Below are 27,863 nucleotides of genomic sequence, written 5' to 3'. Positions count from 1 at the left end.
TTAAAAGCATTTAAATATTTTATCAAAGGATAGATATATCAACCCCAAAGTACTTTTTTTTCTGGAATACATATCTATGATAAATGTAAAGCAATTAATTTAGATCATGAACTCTGGGTTATATACCAATTCATTGTGTTTGTTACTTTCTCTGTTAACATTAAAATGACCAAATATATATCTAAATATTTGGAAATTAGAAACCAAACCCTTATAACACACATGTATAGATTAAAACAATAATCAATGGGTTGATTGTACAAGTCCAGTGAAAAATAATAGTCTTAGATAATCCCTTCAACTGATGAAATGCACTTTTTTAGACATCAATAAAATATTTTCTATAACTTCTTAGAGCAGAGAGAACTTACTTTGTTGGTAGATAAAAGAAAGCTTGGATCATGAGCAAAATCTTAAAATTGGCAGAGTAGAAGACAGTTTGCAAAAAGATCGTACGGAGAGCCATCTCGAGTGGAAGACCTCTTCCTGTGGCCCACATGGAAGCTGCAAGCCCAGTTCTATAAAATTGTCTCTCTTTAAAAAAGTTAGACATTTAATTCTTATGAGAATTAGCCTACTATTAAATAGTGAACTCTTCTACAGCATGCGGTGTGACAAACAAAACACATCAGTAATGAGGCTTGATGGTTTATCAGCCATCCAATTGGCAATCCCCCTTCTGGACGCCACCGTGTAACGGGTTCTTGTAGCCAGGAGCAGAGTGTCAGAAACCCACCACTTGTGACCTCAGTCTCACTGCCCACTGGCGTTGTCAAAACAGGCAAGCCACAGGATGGGTCAGCCGCAGTTTCTTGCCTGCGGGTTTAATATGTTAATGGATGAAGGAGTATGCAGATGAGCTTCTTTTATACCTTCATAATTCTCTTCAAATACCATATGCTAATTGAACTAGTATCTTCTATTTAAATATGGAAGAATTCCATTTGTAAAGATAAATCCTTTTTTGACTTTTGTCCTTCCACTATAAGTTTACTGACTATATAGAATTTCCTCTTGTTGGAGAGACCCCCTGTTGAGCGTCAGTAAATCATTTAGCTCTGTGCAGGGAAAGCTCACTGCCTTTCTGGTGGTGTCTTTCACACATCAAAGGAAGGTAAATTAGTCTTTCTACTTAGAATGCTTGTTCTGCATGTTGCACTGTTGATATGGTTACATCGGGTTGGGTGAGTGTAAGAGCACCTTTCCTGTATTAGTAAACTGCTGTTTCTGCTGGGCTATGAAAACCTAATCTCTCTGGTGTAATGATGAAAGGTGATGTTCTTGCAAATATTCTCGCTCTCACATGTACTCCATATTTAGTGGTAATATTTATTTGTACTGTCTATCGTGTATATGATTGATTTTAAACGACATTCTAAAAGAGTTATGGGTAATTTTCATGAGATTACATTTTATCTTGCTTCTTTTAAACAATTCCTTTATAAGGCACTAACGTAGTGACATAAGAGCCATTTAAGTTGAGAATATTTTGAGCAATGTAATTAATATATGGTCTTTCTAGAAGCCCACCTCTATTTTTGATGAAATAACATTGTACTTACAGTGACTTCCAGGAAAACAGAGATCAAATCTGATTGGAGGTTTGTGATAAGTGCAAATGGCATACCTGAATTTCTCACGGTGTCTGGTTATCAATTAGAATTGAAGGACAGTTACAAAGTGAATTGGCGCAATTCTCTGGATAAGTAAAGCAAAATTCACTTCTCCTTAGTTATCTACATATATCAGATAAAAGGACATTTTGCAAACTTGAATTATTTGAATAATCCCTTAGCTCTCCAGATAAATTTATGTGTAAACATCTCATATTTTAAAATTGCTTTCCTCAGTTCTGCCATTCTTGTGGCAGAACTTGTAGAGTGTTCCTTTGAAATAATTCTCAAGCCAATGGAGAGTTTTCCTACTTAACAGTCCCCTCCTGGACTGATCTCTAGAATATTTGCATGTACTTGGGAATACTGCATTCATCAGCCCATTTATAGTTTGCTAGTAGTATGTTTGCAAATCCTTATTTCCCTACGTTAGAGTCTGAGTGTGTGTTGGTCTAGATTCTTTTTTCCTGTGACCTTGGCAAATTGCTTACTCTTTGGGATTTTTGCTTCTTCCACAGATGCATTTTGTAGGAGTATTTTGAGGATGAATGTTTGCAAATCATTTTGAAATTGCCAAGCACCATATACAGTAAGTAATACATATTTTTATTTTCCCTCTCAATTTCAGTGAGGCTGAATGAATTTGGCAGACAGTCATAAAAGAACACATTTCTATTTACAGTTCTTGACATTTGTGAATACTGAAGGAAAATGTATATAAAAGATAAAAATTTGATAAGCTATTTGCTAGTCTGAATTAAAGTATATGATTTCAAGGTTTCTAAATGCCTGGTTTTATTATTGTTCTGTGTCTATAGCACATAATGTTTATCACATATTCTTTAAATGAAAAATGTAAAGAGAATGCTTAATGATATTAACCACTGTCGATAGTGATATTAAAAAAAAAATGACAGAAAGGTTTGCCCTGATAGCACTGTTGGGTGTATGTTGAATGTCTAACCTTAATGTCTGAGGTTCAACTATCTCTTTAGGAGAAAGATGATGCTGTTTGATCCTGTAAAGACTGACAGTCTCAGACATTCTATCTAAAGGTCACTATGAACCAGAATGGAGTGCATGTAGTAGGTTTGGTTTGATTTAAATTTTGCTATGTATCAAGTTAATTTGTAGGATTATTATTTTAATCTTTCTAAAAATATTTTTAAAACCCTCCTAATTTCTATTCCGATTTTATAAATGAAAACTGAGGCTTGGGAAGTTGTAATCGCCTGTTCATTATCTCTTGAAAGGGATGAATCTTGGCTTTGAAAACAAGACTTTACTAAATGTTGCCTCCAGCAATCATTTAGAAAAAAATAACTAATTTTGATCCAAAAACCAGAAAATTAAGAGTTTAACCCAATCTAGTGATTTCATTTAAATTTCGGTCAGTTTATCTAAATATGTTCCAGATTTAAAATTTTTATTATTGTTTATCATTTCATGACTTTTGTTCCAAATGATGGCTTACAATTTCTGATTTGGACTGCTTTAACTTAGTTCAGAAATAAGTGAAAATGTGGCTGTCTGAAAGAACTTTTAGAATTATCTAAGCTATTCTTTGATGAAAGGTGTTCTTAATGAAAGTTCTACAGCTATTTGAGTTCTCTTTCATGTAGGAAAACAACAACAACGAAACTAGACAGTATGATTTATATCTCAAAATTGGCAGGGTCCATAGAATTGGAGTCTGAGTCTTACATTCTTTGTCACTTTATTTGATTTGGGATTTGATTTGATTTACTGATATGGGATTATCTAACGGACAATTTCAGAATATAACTTGCAGAAAAATATAGAAAAAATTATGGCAGTATTGGTGTTTGTACATTTTCTCCCAATGTACCTAGTTTAAAAAAGGTATTGTAGTTATTTAAGAATCCAACTCTAAATTCAGACTTCTTAGCTTTAAAACCTAGCTGTTTCCACTTTTTAACTATCTAATCTTGAATAAATTGTGTAGTGCTTCTGCTATAAAATAGATATAAGGTTTGGATCTACTACATTTGTGATGAATGAGTTAATCTAAATAAAATACATGGCTTAGTTCTAAGTAACTTTGAAGTAAATGTTAGCATTTATCAAACTATCATTGGTTAATTTGGACATATTATATTAATTCAAGTATATTTGAGAATCAAACCTCTTTATTTCATAATCAGACCATATAACGTATGCAACATAAGTACTTAGTGGATACTGTTGACTGCTCAAGACGATAAAAAGTTAAGGTTTTATAAACAGAGCAAGATGATTTAATAGTTTCTTTTACTTCAGATAAACCATTGAGCCAAGTAATATTTATGTGTACCTACATGAAGAAACAAACTATGTGTTCAATTGAGGGCTTCAGAAAGTTCATGAAAAAATGGAATTAAAACATAATGGAATTATACCCCAATTTTTTTACTCCCCTTCTTGTATACAAAACCCAACCCGACCCATTGGTGTCAAGTTGAATTCAACTCATAGTGACTTCTCAGCAGAATAGAACTGTCCCACGGGGTTTCCAAAGCTGCCTGTCATCTTTGCAGAGACAATCTGGCATATCTTTTTCCTGTGAAATGCTGGTGGGTTTGCATTGCCAACCTTTTGACTGGTAGCTGAGCGCTGCACATATAATACAGAAGATATATATGTGTGTGTGTATTCTGTTTATTGCGTATGTGTATAGTACATTATATATATTTGGTTTATTGACCATAGAAATAAGATTGAAAGTGTGTATTTGTATATTTCTGGAGAGAAATGGCACTTATGAAGTACCTGTGGAGTCTTAAACGTTTACCTTGAAGGAGACAGGGCAGGTTCATAAAACTAAATGAAGAAAATAGTTGGCAGGCTTGTAGAATAATTTGTTAGAACAATCATACCCATGGCTTTATTAAACACTTCATAGAAACTGAAGGATTCATGAAAAGAATGCTATATAAAGTATGAACTTTGTCTCATACAGTTTACATAAACATCTCAGTAAATCTAAGCAATAATGTCATGCATTAGGTATATATGTTTCCTTCTCCATTTTTCATATGAGGAAATGTACAACAGAAAGTTTAAATCTCTCCTTATGGTAATGAAGCTTGAGGCTAATCTAATTCTAAAGCTTTTCTTTATCCTCTTAACCTAGGTATTAAGAACGGTGGATCTCTGGCTGATCTTTCCATTTTTAACTTGTATAAAAACATTGTTTTCAAATCTCATTTCATAAAACCATGCATGCCTTTAGTAGATGAGTCATTTATGATTACATTTAAAGTAAAATAAAAGAAATAACAATTGCCTTGCATTGTCAATAGAATTACTTAACAATCTAAAACTAATTGCCCTAAAATTTGGTGAATGATTAAAGAACAACTTAGCAAATTAAAAAGCTCTTTCTGAGGGCAGAAGCCATCCTTTATAATTTTAACTTATCAGAAGTGACTGCACTTTTTCTCTTGTATGCCTTCAACCATTCCATGTAGTGCAGAGAAGTTTGGAAGAGGGAGTTCATCTTGACTTAAAGACTTTTTCCCCATTTTCTTGGGTTTTAGAGTGATTTTTTTTTTAACACACCTTGGCTACCCTGAAGCTTCCTGTACCTTTTCAATTCTTTACTAATCTTAATAGGATTCCTGGGGTGTACTGGGTTATGTATTGGGCTGTTAACTTCAAGGTTAGCCATTTGAAACCACCAGCCACTCTGAGGGAGAAAGATAAAGCTTTCTACTCCCTTAAAGAGTGAGGTAGTTAGTTTATTGTGCCAACCTGGCTGATAAACACTTGTGGGTTAATTGAAGGGCGGAGGGAAAGATGGCTCAGTGAGCCTCGCCTTTCTAGTTCTCGGGTCTCTTGCTTTCTGATGGTCCGACCAGGGTGCAGCTGCCTTAGCCAGTTCCCTGCTTTAGCTCGCAAGGCTCACTTCCTGCAAGACATCCCTGAGGAGAAGCCACATGGACCTACCCCGATGCAGCCTTGGGTGCTGGAGCACCTGTGTGAAGACCCCGCCATCGCTGAGATGCTTACACATTCACTGACTCGTCTTTCCTCCTGCAGTTGGTGTCATAGTGTGTATTTTGTGAGATGAAGGAGGACTTTGTGGACTGGTGTTGGACATATGGGTTAATGCTGGACTTGGGCAGCACTGGGTTGGGGTGTTTTCTTGATGCACACTTAACCTTTATATAAAACTCTCTCTTATACATGAGTGTCTGTGGATTTGTTTCTCTAAAGCACCCAGACTAACACAAAGAGTTACAGTCTAAGAAACCCACAGAGCCCCTTCTACTCTGTCCTTTAGAGTTCTGATCTGGGATTGACTCAATGGCAGTTTTCCTTGAGTAATTTTTAGCCTATTACACTTAAGGCAACACATTATTCTGAATCTCATGCCATTTCACTTTACTAAATGAACATGTTCAACATTTTATTTTGGTTATATTTTCAAACTTAATTCTTAGTTAAAAGAATGCCAATACCAGTTACTATAGAGTAGAGATTCTTAATCATGATGACTCCATAGTTGTCAGAGTAAAAGAATTTTCCTCAATGACTGATTCTTTTTTGAAATAGATATCTAGCACTTTCTTCAAATGTGCCTATGTTGGACCTGAGCCTCAGTATTTCAGTTAAAAGGTGAGCTCATTAACCATTTGCTCTTTTGAAAGATCATAAATATAGAATTGGATTTAAGTCTTGTACTTCCTATTTCTTTTACTTCTGAGAGGGAAGAGTTTACAGATTACTTCTACTCTTAATTTTCAGTATTGGTCTCTGGAAGACAAAGGCAGGGACTTCATTTTGTAATTCTATTTCATCCCATCTAATCAATACTTATTGCCATCTTCTCCACCATATGAGCCATGGTGAGAAAATAGAAAAGAAAGACAAGAATTGCTCTCAGGGTCCGTTTGAGACCACCATCTCCTCCTTAGGAGAAACATGGGACTTTCTACTGTGAATCGTTACAGCCTCAGAAGCCCAGAGGGCCAGGCCCGCTCTGGCATGGGGCACTCTGGATGAATCACCATTAACTCCATGGCAGTGAGTTTGGAGTTTTGATAGACATAAATAAAGCCGTCGATATAGTGAATTATGTCATAAGAATGGTAAAAACTAAGCAAGATAATAAAAAATTTTTCAAATAACTAAAGTAATAATAAAAGGTCGAGACCTGTGGAAAACATAAACCATTAAAAGATTTACCAGAAAGGAGATATAATCTTGAATTGTATCAGTCCAAAGTTTCACCATAGGAATTGCATTGGAGCTATGTCTTGATATGAGTGGGAAATTTTAGCATAGGAGGGAAAGCAAATGGCATACTCAGGCTTCAAGATGAAAAGGCATAACTCACATTCAATGAATAATAAAGCAATACATTCAGAAACTACATTTCTTATGTTTGACTAGATATAGTTAATACTAGAAAATAAAGCTTGAACCCTATTGGAAGTGATAACCAATGTAAGACATTTGAATTTAACCGTTAGGACAATTTAAAAAAATGTAAAGATAAATATCTTGTCAGGGCCAATTCTGTGCACAACAAATAAAGTTTCTCTTTTGCATATTAGACTGGTGGTACCTTCCTAACACGTTGCAGCTGGCAGACTTAGAGACCAAGAGGCCCTGGTGGTGCAAGTGGTTAGTGATGAAATGTTCATGGTTCAAACCCACATTGAGGGACTTTGGGAAACAGGACTGGCAATCTGCTTCTCAAAGCCTTGAAAATCCAGTGGGGCAGTTCTATGCTGTAAACATGAGATCAAGGCGAGTTGGAATAAACATCCAAAAATAGCAAAAAGTACTAGTAGAAAGAAGGACAAGGGCACTACCGTAGGTCATCATAGTGGAAGTAATGAGGAAGGAATGGATGCAATTGAGATTTTGATGGAAATAGGTTTCGGGAATAATATTAATAATTAACACTTGTATAGTATTTACTAAAACCAAGCTGTTTTGTAAAGGCTTTACATTTGTTATTTTATTTAACAAACTCCAGGAACACAGCTAGGCCCACAGGCATCAAGGCATCAAGTATGTTCTGATTCACAGCCACTCTAAAATAAATCCTGATGTAAAATAAAGCTACGATGCATCTTCACTTTACACAAGAGGAAACGGAAAAAGAGTTAATGAAGTAAATCATTCCAGGTCACATAACTGGAAACTAGCAGAGCTGGTATTTGAGCACGGTCAGAATCAAAACCCACTGTCATTGATTTCGGTCCCCAAAGAACTAGCCAAAGAAGCGGTAAACTTTAGAGGTGGGGTGTCAGTTTCTGTGACTATTGGTAATATTATTTTCCAATTCTGTTAACCTGGAAAACTCAGTTAGCTATTTTTTTTTTCAAAGGAATGATTTTATGAGCATTGTATGAACACACTTAGAATGAATCAGACTCACTGTGACCCTTTATAGTAAGGTCTCTGAAACTGTAAATCTCTAGGAGAGCAGGTTCATCATCCTTGTCCCACAGAGGAGCTCTTGGCTTTGAACCACTTACTTTGTGGTTAGCTAGCAGCCCGATTCCTAGCCCTCAGAGGCACTGAGGAGGGTGGCAATCTCCTGACCTTTAGGGAGATATCCCTTATGGCTAGTGATGCATGTCTTGTATATTTTCACTTGTGCTGGAAAGCAGCGTGATTTATGATATTACTCGATTATAAATTAGAATAGTAAATATGCCATCTTAATATGATTTCCTCCCTCAGCAGAGCTTAAAATGAAGCAAGAGTAGAGTCCTAAATTAAAGATTGACTGTCCTGAGTCCAGGAAAGGCCAATATTTTAGATTTGGTTTACCTATCATTCTAAACAATAATTTTGACAAGGGGAAAAAATAGCACTCAACATAGGGAGTGTCTTTTTTTCCCTTCAAATTGTAGTATAATGTACTACTGCAGATTATGGTTTCTAAAATCATACTGTATGGGTTTGAATTTGAGACAGACAGACCTTTGTTGTTGTTGCTTTTAGCTATGGGACTGTGGGTTAAGTAAGCTTTCTCTGGTGTGCCAATTGCTTCACCACTGACATGTGATCAAATAGTACTATCTCATCTGCGTATTGTAAATGTTAAATGGATTGTATAAATAAAAGCTAGTTATCCTAATGATTCACTTCATCTAAAACAATTTTCAGTTTATAAATATAATTGAAGTTAAAACTACTCTAAGATTTTTATTGCATATTTTAGTGTATTGAGGTTACAAAGTAAAGATTTTTACCAGTAAAGACCCATTTGACTATTACAAATGTCAAGAAATAGTGCATTTTCTGCTTCTTAGAAGCTGTTTTTGCCACTTTTCTAATTTCATCAACCAACTCACCGACAGATGATAACATTATCTTGACCTTTGTGATACTCATTTCTTTGATAATTTTAACATCTCAGCATGTATCCCTAAATGCTTATGTACATAGTAATCATAAAACTTGAATTTTTTATGTCAGGTTTCTATGCCTGAGATTATATTTATAAGCTCCATCATTATTTTTGTGTGGGTCATTAATTTTAATTGTTAGATACTATTCCATCTATAAAAATAGCACCTATTCTTTTTAGTGTCTGTGGATGCTTAAGCAGTTTTTAGCTGTGGATCAGTATGGATAGTGTTGCTATTGCCTTCTTTCAATGTTTCTTGATGCACACACACGTATATTTCTCTTGGGTATATATTTAAGTTATATGGATATCGTCACCTGCTCAAATGACTTGGGTATTTATTGTGTCATCTTTTTTTCTTAATCATTTTATTGGGAGCTCTTACAGCTCTTATCACAATCCATCCATCCATCCATTGTGTCAAGCACATTTGTACATTTGTTGCCATCATCATTTTCAAACATTTTCTTTCTACTTGAGCCCTTGGTATCAGCTCCTTATTTTTTTCCTTCTCTCCTCTACCCTCATTTCCTATGAATCCTTGATAATTTATAAATTATTATTATTTTTTCATGTCTTACACTAACCGGTGTCCTTTCACCCACTATTCTGTAGTCTGACCCCTTGGGAGGGGGTTATATATAGATCACTGTGATCAGTTCCCCCTTGCTCCCCCACCTTCCCCTTCCCCTCCTGTATGGCTAATCTCATTATTGGTATTGAGGGGTTTATCTGTCCTGGATTTCCTGTGTTTCCAGCTCTTATCTGTACCAGGGTACATGCTCTGGTCTAGCCTGATTTGTGAAGTAGAATTGGGGTCATGCTAGGGGGTGGGGGAAGAATCATTAAAGAACTAGAGGAAAGTTGTATGTTTCATTGGTGCTATACTGCACCCTGACTGGCTTGTGTCTTCCTTGTGACCCTTCTGTAAGAGGATGTCCAATTTCCTACAGATGGGCTTTGGGTCTCCACTCTGCCCTCTCCCTCTTTCACATTAATATGATTTTTTGTTCCGGGTCTTTGATGCCTGATACCTGGTCCCATTGACACCTCATGATCACACAGGCTGGTGTGCTTCTTTCATGTGCACTTTGTTTTATGGTTATTTTGTAGAAGTTAGTTATATTTGGCTTTCCTTTAAATATGTAACAATTTTTTTCTTTTTCATTTCTTTCAACTTTATTTTATTATTTCAATTTTATTAAGAGTTCTACAGATATTATAACAATCCATAGTTCAATTTGATCAAGCATGCTTGTACAATTGTTGCCACCATGATTTTCAAAACATTTTCTTCTTACACTCTTTGGTATCAGCTCCCCTTTATCTCCTCCCTACCCAACCCTATCCCCACAGGAACTCTTATTATATTAAATATTATTATTATTGTTATTCTAACTTACCCCCCCAATATCTTACACCATCCAGTGTATACATTTACTTGCCATTCTGTAATTAGTTCACCTCTAGTGTGTCATACAGTTTTCATTGATATCAGTTTTCTGCCCCCGCTCCTCTTTCTGTACCCTCAGGGAATCATTTCCCCTGTTACAATTCCTGAAGGGTTCATCTCTCTGGGATTTCACGTGTGGAAAAATCTCCCTACTACTTGGCTTGCTTGCTAGGCCTTTCTTTTAAGGCATCTCTGGGTGGACTGCAACTCCCAACATTTTGGTTAGCAACCAAATATCTTAATTGTTTACACCGTGCAGGGTATTTGGACATAAAATAAATCCACTGCCATCCTTTCAGTTCTGAGTCACATTGCCCCTGTGAGGCTGTAAACCATTATGGGGGCAGACGTTATCTTTTTTCAGTAGAATGACTGATAAGTTTAAAACTCTGGCCTTGCGGTTAGCAACCCAGCTCCTGACTCGTAGAGGGCACAGTATAACTTTCATTTATTTAGGTCTTGAATATGTCTCTCAAGTGTATTGCATGGTCCTCTGCACAGTGATCTCAGGATCTCGGTTGGCCCAGTGGTTAAACTGCTCTGAAAGATCAGTGAGCTAAATCTTCCATCCACACCATAGCAGAAAGATTCAGCGCTATCCTTATAAAAATCACAGCCTCGGCAAGCCTTTGGGGGGCAGTTCTACTCTTTCCTCCAGGTCATGATGAGCTGGAATCAACCTGATGGCAATGGGTTTGGTTTGGTTTGCGTGTATAAGGATCTTGTATATTTTGGTTCATTTGATACCTAGAAATTTTTAGGAGCTTTTAATATTGTTATATACTATGCATTTTCAAATGTTTTATGTTATTTGTGTAAAGAAATGCAAGTTTTATGTTAATTGTACTGCTTTCATGCTCACTAATACATAGGGTATTGATCTTTGCGCATTCCACATCTTTTTTTGACAACTTTCAGTTTTCTTAGGTTAATACTGTGCACATCCCACGTTCCACTTGTGAATGCGTGTGTGCAGTCATTTATTTTTTATTTTCAGTTGTGCCCTATCAACAGGTGAAGGTCCCTCCAAATTTGTTCTAGCCTCTTAACTCAGGACAACTCAACATTGAGGACGCAGCTCTTCCTTAGTCACCTATGACTAACCTCAGGAGCACCTCTTGCAGCCTTTCTACGTTTCACAGGCTAATCCCTCAGAAGTGCCGACCTCTTCTTTCTTCCAAGTCTGTTTGTAGTCTGGAGGTTCTGCTGATACCTGTGCACCAGGGATGATACTGCTGGTATCTGAAATTCTGTGGTATAACATCCACCATGGCAGCAACATGCGAGCCACTGCACTGACTAATGAGTGTGGGTGACAGACGAGCCTTAGATATATCACTAATACATATTAGCATTTATAAAATGAATGATATAATTTAGAGCTGTGATGAGGAGCAAAGGAAATAAGTGTGATCTGAAAAGCACACAAAATATTGAGCAGATTTACTATGCTAAGCACTTTTAGAGGTTCAGTAGGTAAAGCACATAAATTGCCTTCATTCTTCCATTCTCGAGATTATATGTAAAAAAAAAATAAAACAGTAGAATAAAATTACCAATAAACCTTTGTTTTAAAGTTTGCATTAGATTCTGTAAATCATTTTACTATTCTACATTGTTCCATAGGGTGTGTGCTCACTGGGTTCCCATGAACACTATTGGGCAGAAACTGGCAAGGCATGTCCATAACCTGGTGTGTGAGGTGTCTCCTTGAGGTCAACTTTCACATACAATCTTTCACTACATCTGGAGCACCCTGCTTGCGATCTAGTCAGGCTGAAACAAATAGCAAATCACTTGCAGTGTGTGGCTCTTAGTGCTGTCTGCTCTCCTGAATTTCCCTGTGTGAATCCATGTTAAAGGTTCTGTCTATAAATAGCAAGTTATGACTAAAAGCCTGATTGCCATATAGGAAAATAGTTTTTATAATTAAACGGATTTAATGCAACATAATTTCCAGTTTTTAAGAAGATACATGTTCGGTGATAAAAGTATATATATTTGTTTCAAAGCTCACAAATTCTAAGTTTATATAGCATCTGAGTGGATGTTTATTTATATTGTTGCTACCATAAAATTCCTTAATGGAAATATATATATATTTATTTATATATATGTGTTCATGAATTATATATGTGTGTTGCATAGTGGTTATGCGTTGGGCTGTGATTGCATGATCAGTAGTTCGAAACCACCAGCAGCTCTGCAGGAGAAAGCCTGGGCTTTCTCTCATGAACAGTTACTGTCCCGGGAACCCCCAGGGGGCTGCTTTAAGCCAGCATTGATTCGATGAGAGCAAGCGTGATTTTTTTTTAAGTCTGGTGCATTTTAGTGAAATCAGTGTGTGTGTGTGTGAGAGAGAGAGAGATGAATTAGAATTAATGGAAGCAGCAGTCAGGAAAATAAATTATTACATTGGGCAAATAAAATATATCTTAAAAGTGTTACAGAGTAAAGATGTCACTTTGAGGACTAAAGTGTGCCTGACACAAGCCATCATATTTTCAATAGCCTCATATGCCTGCAAAAATGGGATAATGATTTAGGAAGATTAGAGAAGATTTGATGTATTGGAAATGTGGTGTTGGCAAAGATTATTGACTATTCTATGGACTGCCAGAAGAAAAAATAAATGTTTTGCTGGAATTAGAGCTGAATGCTCCTTACAAGGGAGGGTGGCAAGACTTTATCTCAGGCACCTTGGGGCATCTTGTCAGGAGGCACCAGTCCTTAGAAGGACATCATGCTTGATAAAGTAGAGGGCGAGTGAAAACAAGAGAAACCTTCCACAGGGGAGCTGACACGGTGGCTTAAACTGGGCATCAGTGGACTTGAACCTAGGAGCAGTTGTAAAGATGGAACAGGGCTGGACATTGTTCTGTTCTGGTGTACATTCAGTCAATATTAGTAGGAATTTACTGGGCAGAACCTAAAAACAACACAGTTACCATTTTAAATATGCAGATTAATGTGATTGTGCATGTTTATAGATTTGGTAACTACTACCCCAAATCAAAATGTGAAACAGTTCCAATACCCAAGAGGTTTCCTTCATGTCCTTGTCTTAGTTAACGAGTGCTGTTTAAAAAGCAATATTTTAAATGAGTGGCTTAGCAAGTACAAATATATTTCCTTACATCTTAGAAAGCTAGTAATTTGAATGCTCTAGGGGAGGTCACCTCTCCCGCTTTGCTCTGGAGCCAGGGCCTTGTCTTTCAGAGCTTCTGCTCTTGGGTGACCTTCATGTAGCTTCACGTTTATATTTCCCATATCTGCTTCCTTTGGATCCTTTATTAATCTTTGTATAGCTCAAAAGAGATTGATTCAAGATGCACTGTACACCAATGCAGCTTCATTCCCAAATGGGATTATAACCATAGGTGTAGATAGTAGGAATTTCATTTTATATTTTTGAGGGACACCATTCAATATATAACATTCTCCTCTTTAGTGTTCAACAATTCATGTCTTCCCTTATTAGATCATCTCAAAAGTCTTAAATCTACTCTAAGCTGATCTCAGCTTTGAGTAGTCTCACTGAACTGTGAGTGAGACTAGACAAATGCCATTCTGGGACCAAACTCCTCCATGAACCCTTGGTATGAAGATTACAGGTTATCCGTTTCCATAGTGGAATGATGGAACAAGCACAAGATGGATATTTCTATTGCACCTGGGAAAAAATTGGAAGGAAAAAAGCAAACACATGCATCAGGCAAATCCAAAGCCTGGGTAATCAATTTACACTAACTCTCAAGGATTGAAAATCATTTTTCTTCTCTGTGACCATCTACAAAATGACACTGCTTTCCAGACTCTAGGTTGAAGGTTTTTTGGTCTTGGGCTTCAGCTCGGCCTCCCAGGTCCACTGGGATGGACACTCTGCTCTCTTGGCTCTGTGTGCCCTGTTCTCCTGCTTCAACTGCGCCATGGCTGTTGGCATCCCCACCTCAGGAGGCTCCATTCTCTGATCCATCCCTCAGCCTCAGACTCCAGGACCTATGGCAACCACTGACTCTTGAGATTTAATAAGCAGCTGCCCCATTCTTGGAGATCCAGGAGACATTGGACCCACTGGTTTCTTGGAAACCAAGAAGACCTTTTCTCTTGTGCTCCTTCTAATAGTTCTACTGATCTTTCAGCTGTTCCAGGGATGGCCTTTTCCTTTTAATGTAAGGCAGGGGGTTCAAACTGGCGGCCCTTGGGCCACATGCGCCCCGAGGTAATTTTTCATGGCCCGCGGTGCTCTGAAATAAAATGAAAATAGAAAAAAATTGTTATGAAGAAAATAGTGCTTAGGAGAGACTGAGGCAATGCCATGCACACAATTCCCTCGTTAACCCTTTAACTACTGAAGACGAGCATGCACGTGGCTCAGTGCCTTTCCCGGGGGGCCTGTGGATGCGTATAAACGCACTAACTCAGTTCCGGCGACTTTTGGAAGCGGTGTGTCTGCCACTCTCAGTGTCACGTACTGTAAACAGACCCCAATAGTGAAAAGGTTCAAAAGTGCACTTTGTGTTGTGCTGTTATGAATCATACCTAGTGGCAGCGCTAGTTAGCATTTTTAGAGGGAAACCATTACGATTATGCATCACGTTTGTCGGCTGTCCAACATTTTGTGTTATTTATTAGTTACTTTGCTATATTTTCCGGTCACAACATAAGAGGTAAGTGAAAACAAGTAGGAGGAAAGCACTGGCAAGTTTTGGTTAAAAAAGAATAATTTTAGTTTTATAAATACATTTAATAAAATAAATGTTGAAATAAATGCAGTTATATAGTGTTTTAATTATCCTATTCATATTTCTGAATCCTCACTTCAAAATATAAATTTAACAAAATTTATAAATGTGATGTGGCCCGTGTGAATCTTGCCTGTTGCACCAAATAACCTGCGTTTTAATTGAGCCTGACACCCCTGATGTAAGGCAACAAATGCACCTCTTGTGATCTATTTACTCTCTATAGAATTACAAAAGACAGACAGCATTCTTTCCTTTTCTTCTTTCTCTGTGCACTGATAGATTTTCTATTGTAGTTCATTAGATTAATCAGTCACCAGGCTTAATCTCTTCAGAAACGATTTTGTAGTCATGACCTTGAACATTTTAGGACACTTGCCCTCGATTTGTACCATATACTTGGCTAATATTTAGATTGTTTTCATTTTTTACAGTTCATTAAGTCCAACTTTTTCCTTCTGCATTTTACTGTAAGCAGCAAGGAGAGAAAGCATGTGTACCGCTTCAGATCTTGTTCCAAAATATCCTTAGGTAGATATTCAAGTTGATCACTTACAAGTTCTACCTTCCTCCAGATATGTGAACATAATTCAGGTAGGATTTTTTTTGCCACTATATAGAAACTGTCACCTCTCCTCTTTGTTCAATCAGAGGCTCCATTTTCCTTTAAAGCCTCACCAGAAGCACACGTTAACATCCGCATTTCTAGAAATGCTCTGTTGCTGATGCCCTATCTATTCTCCAAAGGCAATAGACTTTCTACATATCTCTCTTAGTTTCTTTCTAAATCCTCACCAGATTACCCAAATATTGGGCTTGTGTGGAGCAATGAACCTAATCAGCAGCCACTCCACATTGAACAGAGAAAGAAAAGAAAAACTGATTTATTTTAGGATGCTAGCCAATGATGCATCTTTCCAGTAATTAATGCTGTCTAGTGGGTGCTCCAATTTTTCCAGTTTGTAAGTGATATTTATGCTAATTTTTTTCTATGAACCATGTATTACATGCAGGAGAGCTATAATTTGTGTAAGGCATAACAGGTTACACAAAGCCATAAAGCACAATAAGTGAAGAAAACATATTATATATATATATTTTAAAATGTCCATTACCTTCACATCTACTATACAAATGACCATATCTTATCAATTTTACACAATGACCTAGAAAGCTGAGGGATAAATTCTTCTCCAAACTCAGAAAACCAAATTCACTCCCATTTAGTCAACTCTGACGCATAGCTCTCCTACAGGACAGAGTGTGGGCTCCCGACTGTAAATCTTTCAAGGGAGGAAAAAGCCTCATCTTTCTCCAGCCAAGTGATCGGTGGGTTTGAACTGCTGCCCTTGTGGTTAGCAGTCCAAAGGTTTACCCACTGCACCACCAGGCCTCCTTTTATTTGTAAATACACATCAGGCTACACAAAACCCAAAACCAAACTCTACCATGGCCCAATGTTGACTCATAGCAACCCTGTAGATCAGGGTAGACCTTTCCTTGTGGGCTTCCCAGATTGTAACTCTTTATGGGCGTAGAAACCCCTGTCTACACAAGCAGTAATTAATATTCCAAACTCTATTTGAACGCTGGGAAACTGTCAAACATACAGTGTATATATGTATAACAAAACGGATTATACTTCAACATAAACCAAAACCTAACTCACTGCAGGAGAAAGATGAGACTCTGCTCCCAAAAAGATTTAGCTTCAAAACCCACAGGGCAGTTCTAGTTTGTCCTGTAGGGTCACTCTGAGTTGGCAACAACATAATGGGCACGTGTTTAATTTTGGTTGAAGGCTAAGAAGTCTGAATTTAGGGTGCTGGCTCAAGGAGAAGGCTTTCTTGTCCTCTTGGCTTTGGAGGAATGCCCTTGTTCCTTGGAGCTTCTGCTTCTGGCTCATCGCCATGTGGCAGGACATCTCTCCATCCTGATTTCTGCTTCTCTTGTCTCCTTGCTTAATATGTTTTAAAAATCAGTCAATAAATAAATTTTAAACCCTTTTATTGACATAGAATTCACGTACCATAAAATTTAATTTTTATTTAATCGATTTTATATCTCAAAAGAGATGGACTCAAGACATACCTTTTTGCTGAACCTGCCTAATTACCCTAACAGAGACAACCCAGCCCAAAATGGGATTGTAACCAAATGTGTATAAACACATGAAAATACATATTTTTTATGAGAACATAATTCAATCTGTAACAGTCCCTTTCCAGTCAAGAACCTTTTAGCTTTTATATTTATTTCATTTTGTTATTTTTATTTTTACCTCCTTAAGAAAAGTAAGAAATACCATGCAGGTAAATTTCAAAGTTTTAAAATTTTGTACATGTTACAATAATTCTTCCCCAAATAAAAACTGCTAAGTAGTACTGACAATTGCAATAAAATATAATAATACTATTGCAAGTAATAAACCTCATTGTACACCTACTGAAATGAAATAGTTGCATTGTGAAAACCTCATAACATTTTATCCAAATCTTCCATCTGCAAAATAAAAAATAGAGCCACAAGACAGACTGGTGAGTGTTTTATTGGTCATGTTGCCAGGCAACCTCAGTCAGTATCAGAGACACCCAATTGAGCAGCCACAGAGTCAGACTGGAAGGTTTCTTGGAAACAGAAGGGTCCAGCTGACAGGGAGAGAAAGGAAAGAGAGAGGGAGAGAGGAAGGAAGAGAAGGGGATGAGGGAGAGAGAGGCTCATCTGAGTATTTATCTATGCTAATCATGACTATAACCGTTTCTTCTAGAAGTGTGTAGTTAGCTGAAAGGAAGATCTTCTGAGATTCTCTTCCTCCACTGTGTTATCCTGCTTTTCTCTCTTTACATATGAGTGCAAAGGTTTGGCCAGCTGTAGTCTCAATATTCTTTAGATGAATGTTGCAAATCATTTAAACTAAATTCAAACTCTGTTTAAGAATCCAATGATGTTTTAATCATAGAATTTTATGTTTGATTCTGCAATATTTAAAATAGTTAATTTGAATTTTCAATGAATATATTTAGTTGAAAAACATTGAAATGTGAATGCACACATTAAAAAAAACACACCATAAAAGATCCACCTCGAGTTAACCCCTTTTTTTGTACATATGCCACATCTCCTGATAGGGATGAACAGAAAACATCTCACACAAAGGAAGAAATAAGATAATTAGTTGAGAAATTAACAGTCTTACCAAAGATTGCCTATTGTTTTTTTCCTATGGAGTGAAATCCTCTAGTATAGCTAAGCAACATTATTGAGAAAAGAAGACTGTAATTTTTCAGGAATATAATTACCATGTAAATAGCAATAAAATAGAGTGAGAAAAATTAATCGTTCATGCCTTCCTTTATCATACACTTCCTTTGGTGCTGCATTACTCTTGGTTGCACTTAAGGATTTAGATGTTAGTCACTGTAGACTCAGCTCCTTGGAGGCAAAGACTATATTTCATTATAAGAATTAATAGCTATAACTTCCATTCATTGTAGAGTCTAGACACACAGTAGGTACCAGTAAATGTGTAAGGTATGAAGAGTTATTATTATGATGATGACTATCATTAGCAAACTTTTCACTATGAATCTTGGAAATGATGATTTTGAAGGGAAATATATTAATATTTAAACACTAAAGAGTTGATATGATTTAGTAGTTTAGAACAGTGCTTGGCTCAGACTACTTGGGTGTGTATGCTGGCCCAACCAGTTATCAACCCAAGGTTACATAGTTATATAGCAAGGTTCTATAACAAGCCACTCACCTACTGTTCTACCTCGCTTTCCCTGATTTCACCTGGAGGGAGAATATCCTGATCCAAAGGTGGTGGGGAAATGTATTTGTGTCAGTACAAATAAATGCTTAGAAAATGTTTAGACATTATTCATAATAGTTAAAAGGAAAGCTATCTGTTAAGATCATCTTAGTACCTTCAAGTCTTCCAAAAGCCAGCCAACTCTCACTGTTGGTAGTTCAACATTATCAATAGCTGTAGCCACTTGAGTATTTTTAACAGATATGAAATACTTTTTTATACATCATTTGTTCTTTTTTTTTGCTTCAAAAATATTACTAGTGAGCAAATCTAGGTGTTGAAAGATTTTGGAAAGTATAGCCTATTAGCATGTCTTTTATTAAAAGATAGAAGCCATGCTTATATGTTGCTAGAAAAAAAATACTGCCATGTACCATCTCCAGTCATGCTTACTTTGTCGCCCTTGGTTGTTAGAAGCCTGCGGCTGTTTATAGGTAATATGTGGTGCATCTAAATGTAGTACTCATGAGAAGGGCAGCATTCGTTATGTGGATGAGGTTTGACTCCTATTATGTAATCCTGGCTTTGAGAATTTGGGATGAAACCCTCAAGTGCATCCTCGACTCTGCAGAGAAACATTTACGCACCTTACCAAGCAGTTGCCTGCTGTTCTCCACAGTTGTTATTCCAGACCTTTGAACTCACTTATTATGCTCTAACTCCCTCAGCACTCTTCTCCCTTCTTTCTTGACAGATGAGTCGGGGAGAGAATGGCACCCCTGTCCTGAGAACCTGTGAGGTTCTTGCGCCCCGTTGTTGTTCGGTGCTCTGAGTTGGTTCCAACTTATGTTCTACCTTATGTAGAACAGAATGAGACACTGCCGGGCCCTGCACCAGCCTCACAATGGTCCTTGTGATAGAGCGTCTTCTTGCATCACTGTGTCACCTGTCTGCTTTACTGAGCTTGAAGGCACTCACCAGAAACTGGTCTCTCCTGATGACATATCAAGTGTACATGAAACGAAGTCTCACCATCCTTGCCTTTAAGGAATGTTCTGGCTGTACTTCTTCCAAAACAGATTTGTTTGTTCTTTTGCCAGGCCGTGGCACACTCAGCATTCTTCACCAGCCCCATAATTCAAATGTATTGATCCTTCTTCCAACTTCCTTATTCAATGTCCAACTTTCACATGCATGTGAGGTGATTGAAAATACCATAGCTTAGGTCAGGCACACCTTAGTACCCAAAATATCATTCTTGCTTTTTGACACTTTAAAGATGGTGTGTGCAGTCGATTTTCCCAATGGTTTACTTAATCTCTCTACTGCTGCTTCCATGAGCATTGATTTGTGCATCCAAGCAAGACAAAATCCTTGACAACTTCAATCTTTTCTCCATGTATCATGATGTTACCTTCTGGTGTAGTTGTGAGGACTTTGATTTTCTTTACATACATTTGTAATCACTGAAATTCTTGATATCCATCAGCAGTGCTTCAGATCTACCTCATATTCTGCAAGCAAGGTTATGTCAACAGTATAATGCAAGTTGTTAGTAAGTCTTCCTCATTCTTCCTTATAAAATTCAGCGTCTCCAATTATATCCTCAGCACACAGACTGAATAAGTATGGCGAGAAGCTGTAACTTTGACACACATCTTTCCTAATTTTAAACCATATAGTTTTCTTTTTTTTCTCCTTCTCCTCCTCCTTCTTCTTCCTCTTCCTCCTCCTTCCCCTCCTATGTCCACAGCTGTCTCTTAATCTATCTGTGTCCAAATTCCTCATGAACACAGTGAAATGTTCTGGAATTCTTATTTTTCTTGCAGCTCTCTATAGGGTTATTGATCTACAAAGTCAAATACCTTTGCATAGTCAGTAAAACATGAGTGAATATCTTTTTGTTATTTGTTGCTTTCATCAAAGATTCATCTGATATCAGCAGTGATATCCCTTGTTTTATCTACTCTTCTAAATCCGCTTTGAATCTCTGGCAGCTCCCTCTCAATGTATTGCTGTGACTATTGTTGGATGCTCTTCAGGAAAATTTTAATTGCATGTGATATCAAAGAAATTGTTCTATAAATTGAGCATTATGTTAGGTCACCTTTCTTTGGAATGGGCACATGTATTGATTTCTTCCAGTCAGTTGACCAAGTACCTGCTTTCCAAATTTCTTGGCATTGTCAATGAGTGCTTCTAGTTCTTCATCTGTTTGTTGAAACATTTCACGTGGTATTCCATCAATTCCTGGATCCTTGTTTTTGGCTAATCTTTCTTGTGTAGCTTGAGCTTCTTTTGGTACCATGGGCTCTCACTCATATGCTCAGTTTTGAAATTATTGTTTGGTCTCTGTCATTGTTGGTTTGCCTACTTATAAAAGGCAGGTGTGGGAAGCTAGCTTGAGGAGAAAGCCATGGGATTGATGGTCCCGGAGGGAATTGGAGAGAGAAGGTAGTGGGGGAAGCGTGTGGTGTGCAAACAACACCAGAGACAGGGGGACAACTAGCGATTTAAAATCAACAACAAGAAGGATATAGAAATAGAATACCTCTCTAGATAGAATACCTGGGGGTGATGGAGCAACAGCAAGCTAGCTGACAGGATGTACTAAGAGGTGAAAATAGGGCAAGTGTGATGGTGGGGCAGGAGGAAGGTAAAAGGAAACAGAGGAAGGATTTAGGAAGCAAAGCTATGGGTAGAGGTATAAGCAGTGGTGTACACAGCATAATCGCTGAAGACATAATGGGTGCATAAGCAAATGTGGTGAAGAAAACAGATGGTGTCCGGCTGTTAAAAGATTTAGCATCTGGGGTTTTACAGGCTTGAAGATAAAAAAGTGGCCATTCAGCAGAGAAGCAACAAACCCACATGGAAGAAGCATACCAGCTGGTGTGATCATGAGGTGTCATCGGAACTAGGTAACAGGTATCAGTAGAACCATAACAAACAAACAACATATTTTTGAGAACGAGGGGGGTCGGAGCAGAGACTTAAAGCCTATCTGTAAACAATAAAACACCCCTCCACCTGCCACCCCCCGCCCACCAAACAGGTTATAGGGAAGGAATGAGTCAACCAGGGGGCAGTAAAGCACCAATGAAACACACAATATTCCTCTGTTCTTTGAAGCTTCCTGACCCCCCACTATAATAACCTCAGTGCTACTTCTCACTTTGGACTAGGCCCGAGCATGTACACAGGTATAGGTAAGCAATAAGAGCTCATAACACATAGAATCCAGGAACAGGAATGGGAATATTGATACCAGAAGGGTAGGGGGAAGGAGGGAGAGGAGAGGAGGAGTGGGGAACCGATGGCAATGAATGGCACATAAACACACACACCCCTTTAGGGGGAAGAACAACAGAAACCATGGGAGAAGGGAGACAGTGGTCGGTGTGAGATATGAAAATAATAAAAATTTATAATCTATCAAGGGGTCATGAGGGTGGGGGGGGAGGGACAAAAGAGAGCTGATACCAAGGTCTCAATAGAAAATAAATGTCTAGGAAAGGGTGATGGCAACATATGAGCAAATATTCCTGATACAATTAATGTATGGATTGTAATAAGAGTTGCGAGAGCCCCCAATAAAATGATCTTTTTATTAAAAAAAAAAAGAGATAGACCTCGAAGGGTCCCTTTTGAGAACGAATGCAGTACCAGACCTCTTGAATCTTGCATTCCTGCCATGGTGAATCATATGATTTCCTGATGCAGAATGCCCACTATCAGTCCATAATAGCCCACTTGTAACCAAAATATCAGTCTTCATGTGTTCTGTTTCATTTTTGACCCCTTCCAATTTTCATACTGTGGACGTTTCAACTCCCAGTTGTTAATAGATGTTTGTAGCTACTTCTTCTCACTTCGAGTCCTGCCCCATCAGCAAATGAAAGTGCTAATGGCTTTGTTGTCAAAGGCTTTACTCTGTACACATCATTATGGTCGACTCGACTTTGAGAAGGCAGCTCTTCCTCAGTCATATTTTGAATGCCTTCTGACCTGATGAACTCTTCTTCTGGCACTATCTCTGACAATGTTCTATTTCTATACGTTTTCGGTGTCTGACAACATGCTGCTACTATGTATAAGGTTTTCAGCGGCTAATTACTGAGAAGTAGACAGCCTATTCCTTCTTTGAAGTGTGCTCTTAGTCTGGAAGCTCTGCTGAAACCTGTTCACTTGGGTGGCCCTGCTGGCATTTGATTTACCAGTGACATAGCTTCCAGCATCACAGTAACACATAAGCCACCACAGAACTAGCTACTGACAGACAAGTACTATCTAAGATGTAAATTTACCCATTTCCATAATCCTTTGTGATACCTCTTTGCCTAAATTAATATTTACATGCCTTCTCTGGTCCTTATGTTTTTAAGAATTGTACATATTCTAAAAATTCTAATTCAAATGAATCCTTTCTTTTCTTTATATTCAACCTCCCTCCTCTTTGTTTGTGTATTCTCATTGGCAGTAAACATGTCAAATTTCCTTTCTGCCTCAAAACAAAAATGCATGTGGGCACAAATCCTCTCTTTATTCTAAGTCTACTTTCAGTTACACCCTAATTCTAATTCTCCTCACAAACACATGTTTTCCAGGAATTGTCTATAACCTCTGTCTTACATTCTCACATTCCATTCACACTTTCAACACACTTAGGCTGGTGTTCACTCCTATGGATTCTCTGAAATTGCTCTAAGGTCACCAACATAAATCCTGTGACTAAATATAGAATATGTTCCATGGATGTCTTAGCACCATTTTGTACCATCGATCACTCCTGTTTGTAAATAGTCTCTCTGCTGGAATCCATGGCTTTGCTGTGCTCTGTGTCTTTGTTCTCTGATAGCCCTTGTCCAATCCCATTTGCGGACTTAACCTTCCTGCAAATTTGTATTCTTTAAGATTCTCTTTGGCACCCTTTTGTTTTGGCTCATTCACAGTCTCACCTAGAAATCTGTATTTTTCATGGCTTCATTTAGCATCTATTTCTTGTGTTTCCCCCATATTTACCTCTCCTGAAATCCAGTTCCTACGCTCACCCCTCTTCTGTATAGGTCTACTCATAGGTCTCTCAGAGCTTCAAAAACCAACAAATTCTACCAGCATATTTATGAATACTCCTTTTAAAAAGTTTAAAACTAAATGGTAAAAAATATATATTTATTATAAACTACTAAGTAGAATTTATAAAGAAAAAATAAAAGTAATAAAAATTATACTCTTAAAAAGTAGTACTGGCCCAAGGTATCTTAGTCTTAAGTGATCTAACAGAAAAAAAAAAATCCAAATTCACTACCATCAAGTCAGTTCTACCCTAAGGAGACCTTTCAAGACAGAGTAGAACTGCCCTTTTGGATTTCCAAGCCTGTACGTTTTTCTGGAAGCAGAAAGCCTCATCATTCTCTCATGGAGCAGCTGATGAGTTTAAACTGATGCCCTTGCACTTAGTAGCCCAACCCACTGCTAGTAGTCTAACACACTGCTACTCTATGCTCTTGAGAGGGCCTTAGATTTTCCCGACAACTGCTAATAATATAGACTTCTATGAAGAAAAGTGTCCTAAGCTACGAACGTGGTAGGGAGAATTTAGGTACTCATTTTTTCTTTTCTAAAATAAATAAAATGAACAGCTTCTCTGTGGTTAAACTTGAATCCCTCCTCTTTCCACATTGTATTAACAGATTATTTTGCCCAGCATAATATGGAGCATGATGCTAGCAATAGTTAACATGAGTAATTACTGTATGCTAGTTATCCTGCGTTCTTGTTTCTTCCTTTATGCTCATAAGTTTTCACTATGAGCCTATAAGTGGTTACAAATCTTAATGCCACTTTGTAAGTGTGGAAACTGGGACTCATTAACCTGTCTGTTATCGTCAAATTAGGGTGTAGCAGAGGGAGAACTGGGACCACAGTCTGTGTAAAACTCTTAATTATACTATATATTGCATTGTGTTTTTAAAATAATCATTTTTTTTCTATATTTCTGACTATTTTATGCAAACATTTGCTGTTTTGGTGCTTTTGCGATTTTGCCTCATCAATGTCTCATCCTGACACTTGATTACAGGTACAAACTTTCTTATATCTCAGCAGTTATAACTCTGGTTTAAATTGGAATGAAGAAGAATTTAGATGACACTTAAGGTTCTACCAAAATCAAAACCTATTGCCAATGAATGAATTCCTGCTTACAGTGACCTTACATAGGATTTCCAAGCCTGTTAGTCTTCATGGGAGCCGAGAGCCTCATCTTCTTCCGTTGGAGTGGCTACTTGTCTTGTAACACTAACCTTAAAGTTAGCAGCCCAAAGCAAAATGAGATTTTCTACAGGACAGAAAATAGAGATTTATGGAGGAATATTGTAATGGCCAAGTGATAATTCTGACTTTCCAAGGTCGAGGATGAAGATATGAATATAGACATTTGAAAAAGAATTGGAGAAACAATCGATGCATGGAAAAAATTAATAAAGCTGTTCTGTATTGCCAGTTGAAACTGAAAAGAATAACTCATATCAGGTAATTTTTATCACTGGGAGGAGAGGACAATAGTGAGAGGAAATGTGATGAATTAAAAGGGGATGCAAGAAATATAATAAAGCATAAAAGCAAATTGTAATATGAAATATGAAAGGATTGGGAATAACCCGGAATTAAAAATGGCATAAAGAGCAAACTCCCATCCATCAGTGACAAGACGTTATTGACTCAGAATGCTGCTTCCGTACATGTCGTGATAAGACATATGAAGCAATGAAGGAAACTATGAAGTTGATTGCTGTTCTGCCGGGGTGGAGCTGGAGGAATATGGCAAATCTGGGAAGGACGAATTTTTATACTGATTATAGGTTTGGGTGGGAAGGGATTCATGCCAGCATTTTCTTTCTCAGTTTGAACACTCTTGCAGTCCACACAGATTAATAGATACGAGATTTGGGAATGGAGCACACCTACTGATTTGTTCTGATGTCAGTCAGCAGTTAGGATATATTTACTATGCTTATCAAAATCAAAAGAAAATATTACAAGCATTCAGCCACTTAAATCATAGAGCTTTTCCTTGGACTAAACAAATATTGATTTTGAGACTTTATCCCTTTGTTGTTTGAGCTATAAAACAATAAAAATTTCTACAGAAAATATATGAAATTTTTGCTTTTATTATTTGACCTTTGACTAAAAACAGTCATAAGAAAAATTATTCAATAGTTTATTGCTTATCAATTCTCTGTTCTAAATTTTAAAGATCTTATTTCTAGAAAGGAAACCTAATGATTGAGATTAGACTCTGGTAGATGGGTAGCCACATTCTTTTCTTCCTTTCCTCCCTTTGCCGAAATACCGCATCTACAAATTCTCCATAGTTAACTTCTGGTGGATAATCTGAAAGAAAAGTTATTTTCAGTATTTGATTTAATTGGCAGTGAGTAGCAAAAGAAAGCTAAACAAACATTCAACTTTTGTTGAGCCAGAGATGTAAGGTTATTTTGCTGTTGTTTAAAAAATAATTATTGTCATTAGACTAACTGCCATTGAGTTGATTCTGACACAAAGCATCCTTCTAGGGCAAGGTAGAGATGTCCCTTTGGCTTTGAGACTGTAGCTTTTATCCAAGTAGAACCCTCATTTTTCTCCTTCAGAATATCTGGTGGTTTTGAACTGCTGATATTTTGGTTAGCAGCCCAATGTGTAATCCACAATGCTACATTTTTTAGGTTAGGGATTTAGAAACAATCTATAGAACATATATATATATATTTTTACTTAAAACAGATTATGTGATAGATTAATTTAGTCTCTCAAAGTGAACACTGGCCTGCTTTATTTTAATAGTGATTTATTTATTTTTGCTCATGCTAATTCAATTTTGAAATTTGGTTATTTTAGTGGAGTGCAGGAAGAAAGATGGGGAATTCTACTACCATAAAAAAATTACAGTCTTGGAAACCCACAGGCCTGTCCTATAGGGTTGCTAATGAGTTGGAATCAACTCTTGGTGGTGAGTTTTGAGTGGAGTTGAATATCTGTATAACTCACACCAAACGATTGAATGGAGAAAAAAAAAATAGCTAACAGAGGGGACTGCTGAGTTTCCACTTCACTGGCTCTAAGGATGAGCCTTTTTCGAAGCAGAAGACACAAATCCTAGGACTGTGGGGAGAAGAGTCCTCAATGTAGCAGGTTTGAGATCTCCACCATGAGTTGTGGAGGCCAAGATCAAAGGCACCAAGGGAAAATACCATGAGACAGAACAGAGGAGTAGCACTGAGACTGAGGCTGTGAGGCAGAGCAGTGCCTGGTTTCCAGGCCCACGGAGACAGAGGCCAAAGGATCGCTCGGCAAAGAGGATAAGGACCAGAGAGTCTAGGCTGCTGGCTGAGGAAAGGTGCCAGTGAGGGCATGGCTGTCTTCGTACTGTTTCCTGATTCTGGCTTGTGGTCACCTGTTAACTCCCCCAGTAAACCTTCTTAAATGTGAGTATTGTTGGTCTGTCTGGCCATTGCTGTGAATAACTGAACCAAGCAAAGAAGTGGAATGCTGTGGCAGCAATGGTGCGGTCAGGCTGGGTAAAGAACGTTGGAAGTTGGAGGCATGTCCCACCTGTCTCTTGACAATAGTGAAATCAGAGGAGGTCAGATATGGCCCCTTTCTCCATGTCATTTTCACAGTTACTTTTTGGCATTAGTGCCACCATATATTTTTTTTTTCCAAATTATATTATACAACTGATAGGAATGCAGGTTTTTCAATAACAACAACCATTATCTTTCTTGGCTATCTCAATTAACCTGCCATTTTCATCTAAATATGGAGGAATATTTGGGGGTCAAAGTAGATATATTAAAGGAGGAATATTTGGGGGTCAAAGTAGATATATTAAAGGAGGAATATTTGGGGGTCAAAG

The 27,863-nt window shown here is 37.5% G+C and overlaps 1 protein-coding gene across 6 annotated transcripts in view; it reads left to right on the top strand.

Moving 5' to 3' along the window:
• Nucleotides 1-2,128: 2,128 nt before the first annotated feature.
• Nucleotides 2,129-27,863, top strand: part of GALNT13 (polypeptide N-acetylgalactosaminyltransferase 13) — a 594,009-nt gene continuing 568,274 nt past the window's right edge. For all 6 annotated transcript variants that reach the window (XR_006680924.1, XM_004703815.2, XM_045299235.1 and 3 more), the window contains exon 1: nt 2,129-2,202. The gene's annotated coding sequence lies outside the window, so the exon portion shown is untranslated. The remainder of the gene's footprint in view (nt 2,203-27,863) is intronic.

Source organism: Echinops telfairi, unplaced genomic scaffold (assembly GCF_000313985.2).
Source record: "Echinops telfairi isolate 266 unplaced genomic scaffold, ASM31398v2 ScPeMD7_4;HRSCAF=17, whole genome shotgun sequence".
NCBI classification, from domain to species: Eukaryota; Metazoa; Chordata; class Mammalia; order Afrosoricida; family Tenrecidae; genus Echinops; species Echinops telfairi.
Note: the sequence above shows the minus strand (reverse complement) of the source record. Positions and strands in the feature narration are given on the sequence as shown.